Source organism: Mytilus galloprovincialis, chromosome 9 (genome assembly GCF_965363235.1).
Source record: "Mytilus galloprovincialis chromosome 9, xbMytGall1.hap1.1, whole genome shotgun sequence".
In the NCBI taxonomy this organism is placed as follows: Eukaryota; Metazoa; Mollusca; class Bivalvia; order Mytilida; family Mytilidae; genus Mytilus; species Mytilus galloprovincialis.
In genome coordinates this window covers 75,108,166-75,116,259 of record NC_134846.1, presented here as the reverse complement: position 1 = coordinate 75,116,259, position 8,094 = coordinate 75,108,166, and positions in this window count along the sequence as shown.

Here is an 8,094-nt window from a genome sequence, read left to right as displayed (position 1 = left end):
GTCTCTGATTGTTTGGTGATAATAACGGTTGTCAATCATTATAGTACTGTATCAATTCCCAATTACCTAATCAAAATGTTATAAAAAAGCCTGCACATCAACAAACCTTAGTTAGATACATTCTTGGACGAACTGCTCCAAAAATATACCATTTTTTTCAGTTCATATGTGTATTATGTGCACATATATGAGAACTATAGGGAACTATATTTCAGTGTGAATACATTTAGTAACAGTAGCTAACCTGTTGTGTTGTAAGGGAGGCTAGTGCCTAAGTGACGATTTAGAACAAGTTCAAATCTTTCCAAAAATACAAGTTACAAATCAACATGTTACAAATCAAAAAGTTTGACAAGTCTAGAAGTTTTACAAATCTAGAATAAAATAGTACACGAGGTTGCTGTGTCAACTCGTACCTTCGCAAACTCGTACCCAATATTTACCAACTCGTATTTCTACCAACTCACACCAAATATTTTAGGATTTATATCCATTAAAGTTGTTATATTCTTTTCTATTATATAAAAACATACACATAAAATTAAGTGCAACTGCATTGATTGGTAATCTGATGCAATAAGTTTTTAAATCAGAAATGTCTAAAGTTAACCATTTCAAGTGTTTTAAACCATCAGCTCTATATTCCGGACACGGTATAAGACGAATCGAGAGTAAACAGAGCGTACTAGCTCTTCGTCAACAAACTTACACACGACCCTTTAAGGGTCTTAGTCTAGTTATACCCAAAAAATCACAAGACAGTGACAGGGCGTTTACCGAACGCAAATGCTCCACCAACTTTTTTCTTGCAGATAGCGAATGGTGCGGGCAAGTGGACTTTCTAAAAAGAAATCGACCAGTTATAGAACATTAAATAATGAATAATGAACTGTTATCACAGAGATATGTCTCGCTTTTTTGTAATGTCGATAATGCAAATGTTGAAATTAAAAAAGTCAATGAACCATGACTGAATGTACATGGCTAAAAATTCTAATGGAAATGAGATGTGCCAATGCTTATACAACTGCATACAAATATCATTGACCTACCACAAACTGATCTAATCACAAACTAGTACATGAAAACTAAGCAAAGATTTCAGTCAATAGACCATGACAGAAGGGGCGGGCCAAATAATCTTCATGGAAATGAGATGTGCCAATGCTTATACAACTGCATACCAATTATCACTAACTTATACAGTTATTTAGATACTATAACAGATACGAACCCAATTATAGTTTTCACAAAGTCAATAAGTAAAACTCAGTTGATTGTGGTGTTCAAAGTGCAGTACTGATTCTTGAATCTATATCTATATTTCATTAAAACAACCCAATTCTTATCTATTTTTGTATGTTCGAGACTTTTGTCCACTAATCAGGTGCCAATCAAGCAAAATTTTTAAAGGGGGTTCAAACACTTTCAAGTCAAATAGAAAGGGTTGTTCCAACCATATGTTCCCATACAAAAGTATTAGTAGTCAAACTAGAGGCTCTCAAGAGCCTGTGTCGCTCACCTTGGTGCATATTAAACAATGGACACAGATAAATTCATGACGAAATTGTGTTTTGGTGATCGTGATGTGTTTGTAGATCTTACTTTACTGTACATTCTAGTTGCTACAATTATCTCTATCTATAATGAACTTGGCCCAGTAATTACAGTGGAAAATATATTCTAAAAATTTACAAAAATTTACAAAAATTTATGAAAATTGTTAAAAAAATGACTATAAAGGGCAATAACTCCTTAAGGGGTAAACTGACAATTTTGGTCATGTTGACTTAATTGTAGATCTTTCTTTGCTGAACATTATTGCTGTCTACAGTTTATCTCTATCTATTATAATATTTAAGATAATAACCAATAAAGGGCTGCGCTTTAGCGCATGATACGCCCGTTGCTCTTTTAACTTGTATTTTATGCTTTAAATGAATTTATATGATCAACTAGAAATATATATACAAATCAAAAGGGATGTTACATTAATATATTCACCAAAGTTTCATAAAATCCCCCTTTTTTAAGTATAAAAATTCATTACTTAAGAAAACGTAAAATCGAAAATTTATAAAAATGGAAAGGGAGCTTATGTCAATAGATATAAACAATTTATTAAAGTTGCATAAAATTTTGTGAAAGTGTTAGTTATTGTCCCAAAATTGGAAAATCCCCCCTCTTTTAAGCATAAAAATTCATAACACGGAAATGTAAAATCTGAAATTTATAAAAATTGAAAGGGAGCTTACATCAATAGATATAAACAATTCACCAAAGTTTCATGGACATTGGTGAAAGCCTTTTTGAGTTATTGTCCGAAGTGTTGAAAATCCCCCTTTTTTATGAATAAAGCCCCATAAATCCAAAACTTAAAATCTGAAATTTATAAAAATTGAAAGGGAGCTTACATAAATAGATATAAACAATTCACCAAAGTTTCATGGACATTGGTGAAAGCCTTTTTGAGTTATTGTCCGAAGTGTTGAAAATCCCCCCTTTTTTATGAATAAAGCCCCATAAATCCAAAACTTAAAATTTGAAATTAAAAAAAAAAACGAAAGGGAGCTTACGTCAATAGATATAAACAATTCACTTAAGTTTCATGGAAATTGGTGAAAGCGTTTTTGAGTTATTGTCCGAAGTGTGGACAACGGACGGACGGACGTCCAGTCTAAAAGACGACGGGCGTATAAAAGCTGCAAAATTGCCTTAAAATTACTAATTCTGGGGCAGCAACCCAACAACAGGTGGTCTGCTTTGTCTGAAATTTCATGGCAGATAGATCTTGACCTGATAAACAATATATTCCCTGTCAGATTTGCTCTAAATGCTTTGGTTTCAGAGATATAAGCCAAAATCTACATTTCGCCCCTATGTACTATTTTTAGCCATGGCGGCCATCTTGGTTGGTTGGCAGGGTCACGCCACACATTTTTAAAACTAGATACCCCAATGATGATTGTGGCCAAGTTTGGTTTAATTTGGCCCAGTAGTTTCAGAGGAGAAGATTTTTGTAAAAGTTAACGACGACGACGGACGACGACGGAGGCCGGACGCAAAGTGATGGGAAAAGCTCACTTGGCCCTTCGGGCCAGGTGAGCTAACAAAAAAGGGGGATAAACCCCCGGAAAATCTCACCCCTTCCCGGCCGACACTGACTAATGCATGATCACTGAATAGATTATATTGTACTATATTAAAAATGAATCCGAACGTTGACGCGTTCGAAGCGATAATCATGACAACATTTGGTATGACAACAATTTCGAATGCTTCTCTAGAACTTATTTGAGTATATATAAATATGTCAATTTGCATGTTAGTTTATTTATTCAATTATACAGTTGTTGTAAGTTTTAGATATTGCATAGAACGTTTGATAAAACTGCTAGATGCAAAACGCACAGACATGGTGCAATTTCATACGTTTTATGAGGTAAATGCTGAATATCTTTTCGTGCATACACCTTTGCATATTAATTACCTTAAGCAATAATAAATAACTATACGTTGAATTACTACGTGTCTTCAAATGTTCCCTGGAACTTAGAATAAACGCAATATCATACTAAATAAATTTTCTCTTACTGTGTTGTTCGTTCAATCAAATGTGTCGCGTTCGTTGTGCGTTTTTAAATAATCACTGTACAGTTCGTTGACAAAAACCGTCACAAATCACTTTCTTGTCAAGGTATTCGAGATGGTGTCGGCGACACCTTTTCTGTATTTTATTGTAAATGTTTATCTGTTAACTTAGTCAAAGTAGTTTAACTTAAAATATCTGTCATCCAAAGCCAAAATTGCAATATTTAACCAGCGTGACATCTGATAGGAATGCTTCTATTGAAAATTGGGACTTTCAACGTTATTCCAGATGAACTGAACAGTTAATAAATATATTCCAGTAGAAATAAAGTTTCAAAAAGTATAGTACAGTCAATAAAACTTTAATGACTTACTTTTCACAATTTGAGACTCTTCCAAATGCCGATGTTGGTCCAAATTCGCCTAGACGACAGCAGACATAGGAACTCGTTGAACTTAATTTGCCGAATGCCATAGATGGCATTCCACCTGCTTTATTTTTTAGGTTTTTTTTTATATATAAAGCTTTGTAGATGTGATGTGGTGGCCAGTGAGACAACTTTCCACCAAAGTTTAAATGAAGTGGGTGTATAAAGCAATTATTATAGTCCAAAGTACAACATTTAACAATGAGGAAAACCTATACCATAAAGTCGTCTAAAAAAGGCCCTGATATAAAAAAAAAATTAAAACGATAAAACTAACGGTAATATTTTTATAACTTATGAATTATGTATTAAAGAAGAAGAAAAATGACAGATCTATATAACCAATGTACTACAGGCTCCTGACGTTGGACCGACACAAAAAAAATGTGGCGGGATTAAACACGTACACGTAAGCCCCCAACCCTCTCCTTACCTGGGACACTGGTGTAACAGCACAACATGATAAAAAAAACTGTACAGTTGCAATTGGCTCAACTCAAAATGTCGGTACAAAGCAGAAAAAACATACACAATATCGACAAAGGAGTAATTTTAGTAACTGATAGTTATTTCAAAGCGAATTACAACTAAGAGGTAAATCGTGTATCTAAAGTATTAATCAGTATATATCGAACGCTTTTAGGTAAAGGCGTAATAAAACGCATGGACTTGTGCAATGCCAAATATAAACAGTATCGAGAGGATGTACGGTATTATGAGTTCTCATAAGTGTGCATATATTGTAATAATGTTAAGTGATTAACCGGTACAGCATAACTTTCTATATTGTAGTCAAATTTTTTTTATTCATGAAAGAATTTGGTAAACTTTTACTATTAGATATGGTCACTTTGGTTTTTTTTCCGACCGGCAGTAAAACCTGACGAAAGTTGGCCACCCGTTTAGTTGTGTGGGATGTAAAAGTACGCAGTCACGTCAAGTCCGAATGGGAATTTAAGATCCAATGTCTTGTGTAAAGAGAGTACTACGCTAACTACACTGTACGAACCCCTGCAAAAACTTTATGAGAGGTCCATAAATAACCTGTTGAAAGGCAACATTTGTGTCCTTATTCAATACACCTCATTTTATCCAGTGGCAGTCCAAACTTCCCTAACGTAATTCCGGAGGGCCTCCTTCCAGGACCTACATGTAGTATGTGTTGCTACTTTGTGCTTATCCTAAACATGCATGACATATTTGCAAGTGGACGTTAAGCAACTAACAATCAGCCATTACGTAAGCGTGTCATAAACAAATAAAAGGGTCCAGAAATTGTTCAGTACCTACTGAGTAACGTTTCATTTTTTATTGATAACTATTAAGACATGAAAGAAGAAACACAGCAAATGTCTAAGGTTAGGTTGATGATTGATGCTTTGCTCATCTGCATAATTTACCCATGACGCCAAGGGTAACTGGGGAATATAAATATAGTCCCTTTGGTCTTCTATGACCGGACGAAAAGCATGCTAATTATTTGGACTATCATCTTTCTGACTTTAATTACTATATCTTTCAATTGTCATTTTTAGCTTAAATATTCCCACACAATTATCTTTGGTTTAAAATGTGTTTCTACTAATCCGATAATGGACTTCGTATCTACGTGTCAAAGACAGTTTTAGCAGATTATCTGAACAATGGACAATAATTGCCTAATCCGTTGTTACATGTATTTCTAAATTATTCTGTTTTATATACTTCTTAAAAATAATTTATATTCAGTTTTGGATAGGTTCTTAAACCGTAAACACCGGACTCAATATTGTAACATCGTTTATATTCTTGTTGGATCGTTTATTAAATTGTTAAACTTTATACCGACTTGAATCTTCATTTTAATACCCAGCAAATAGCCTGGCTATACATGGTGTTTAGAGACTCGTGAGTGTTATCTTTTATAGATCAACACAAGATTCCGTTACCTCCGCAGCCAAGCGAAATTTCCCAAAGGACAAGTTACAGACAAGTGACTAGTTTACCCCAGAATTATTATATTTCGGACGAACTATATTTGGACAGTAATATCAATACAATGGATTATTACGGATATTCCTTAAGACCAGCATGGATGTGGAATTATATGCCGTATCGAGTTAATCCAGAAAGAAGAGAGTTTATCAGAATGTGTGGAAAATGTGAAAAGCAACATACCAACCAGAGTTTGTGTGCCGCTAGAAATTCAAAATGCTTCAAATGTCAAAAACCAGGACGCTTTCTGCAAAACGCGAATTAATATTATTTAATAAAAAGATAATTGTGTGGGAATATTTAAGCTAAAAATGACAATTGAAAGATATAGTAACTAGATATCATTGAGATGGGAGCCATCTCTGTGGGCCCCGCTGTGAATAATGTGCATTAAAAAATTGTATCTTTACCATAGGACATGGGTTTGTCAACTGAAATCAAAGTTTTTGACCTTGACCTTTGACCTATGACCTATGAAGTTGTAAATAAATTATGACACACCCTTTGGTGTTGGTTTATAAACATGTCAAGTATAAACTTTGAAATGATAAAGGTTCTCAAGATATAGAGCGGACACGATCTTTACCATAGGACATGGGGTTGTCAACTGAAACCAAAGTTTTTGACCTTGACCTTTGACCTAGGAAGTTGCACATAAATTATGACACACCCTTTGGTGTTGGTTTATATACATGTCAAGTATAAACTTTGAAATGATAACGGTTCTCAAGATATAGAGCGGACACAATCTTTACCATAGGACATGGGGTTGTCAACTGAAACCAAAGTTTTTGACCTTGACCTTTGACCTAGGAAGTTGCACATAAATTATGACACACCCTTTGGTGTTGGTTTATATACATGTCAAGTATAAACTTTGAAATGATAACGGTTCTCAAGATATAGAGCGGACACAATCTTTACCATAGGACATGGGGTTGTCAACTGAAACCAAAGTTTTTGACCTTGAACTATGCCCTAGGCAGTCGTTCATAAATTATGACACACCCTCTGGTGTTGGTTCATATACATGTCAAGTATAAACTTTGAAATCATAACGGTTCTCAAGATATAGAGCGGACACGATCTTCACCACAGGACACAGGGTTGTCAACTGAAACCAAAGTTTTTTTACCTTGACCTTTGACCTAGGAAATTGTACATACATCATGACACGCCCTCTGGTGGTGGTTAATAAACATGTAAAGTATAAAGTATGAAATCATAATGGTTCTCTAGATATGGAGCGGACACAAAGTGTTACGGACGGACAGACGGACGGACGGACAGACTGATCACTATAGGGGACCGCCTTTGGCGGGACCCTAATTAAAGTCAGAAAGATGCTAGTCCAAATAATTAGCATGCTTTTCGTCCGGTCATACTTCTCCGAAATAAGTAAACATTTGAATGAAATGCATATGGGTGGGTATAGACTTTAAGGTGCTTATAATAACCAGAATGACCAATCATTTAGATTTTGGCACCACAGTAGAAAGACTGTAATATTCGAGGAAATTAAGCATAATCTTTATACCTTAAAAATTAAACAAACAAAAAAACATAATTGAAAAAGCAAACCAGTTATAATTAAGAATTATCTCTTCATCTTTATATCTTCACATAAAAGTAACTGTATTACTATTGATGGTTTATTGTATACACATATTCTTTAGCTCTATTGTAATCTATGACCCCTAGGACCCGCCTCTGAGATTCAGGACAAAAGGCTTAACCTATAATCCATTGATTGTTTTTGATTGCTGTCTATATAAAAAAAAATGTGGTATTGAAACAACTCTTCGCAAGACCAAACGAAACAAAAATAACAATTATAGGTCACCGTACGGCCTTCAACAATGAACAAAGCCCATACCGCATAGTCAGCTGTAAAACACACCGAAATGACAAATGTAAAACAATTCATACGAGGAAACTACCGCCCCAATTTATGCACAAGACAGTGAACAAATAAATATATATAACCACTGAATTACACGCTCCTGGCTTTGGACAGGCACACACAGAATATGGAGGGATTAAACATGCTAGCGGGCACCCAACCCACCACCTAACCGTACATTAAATGTCGTATGGTAAA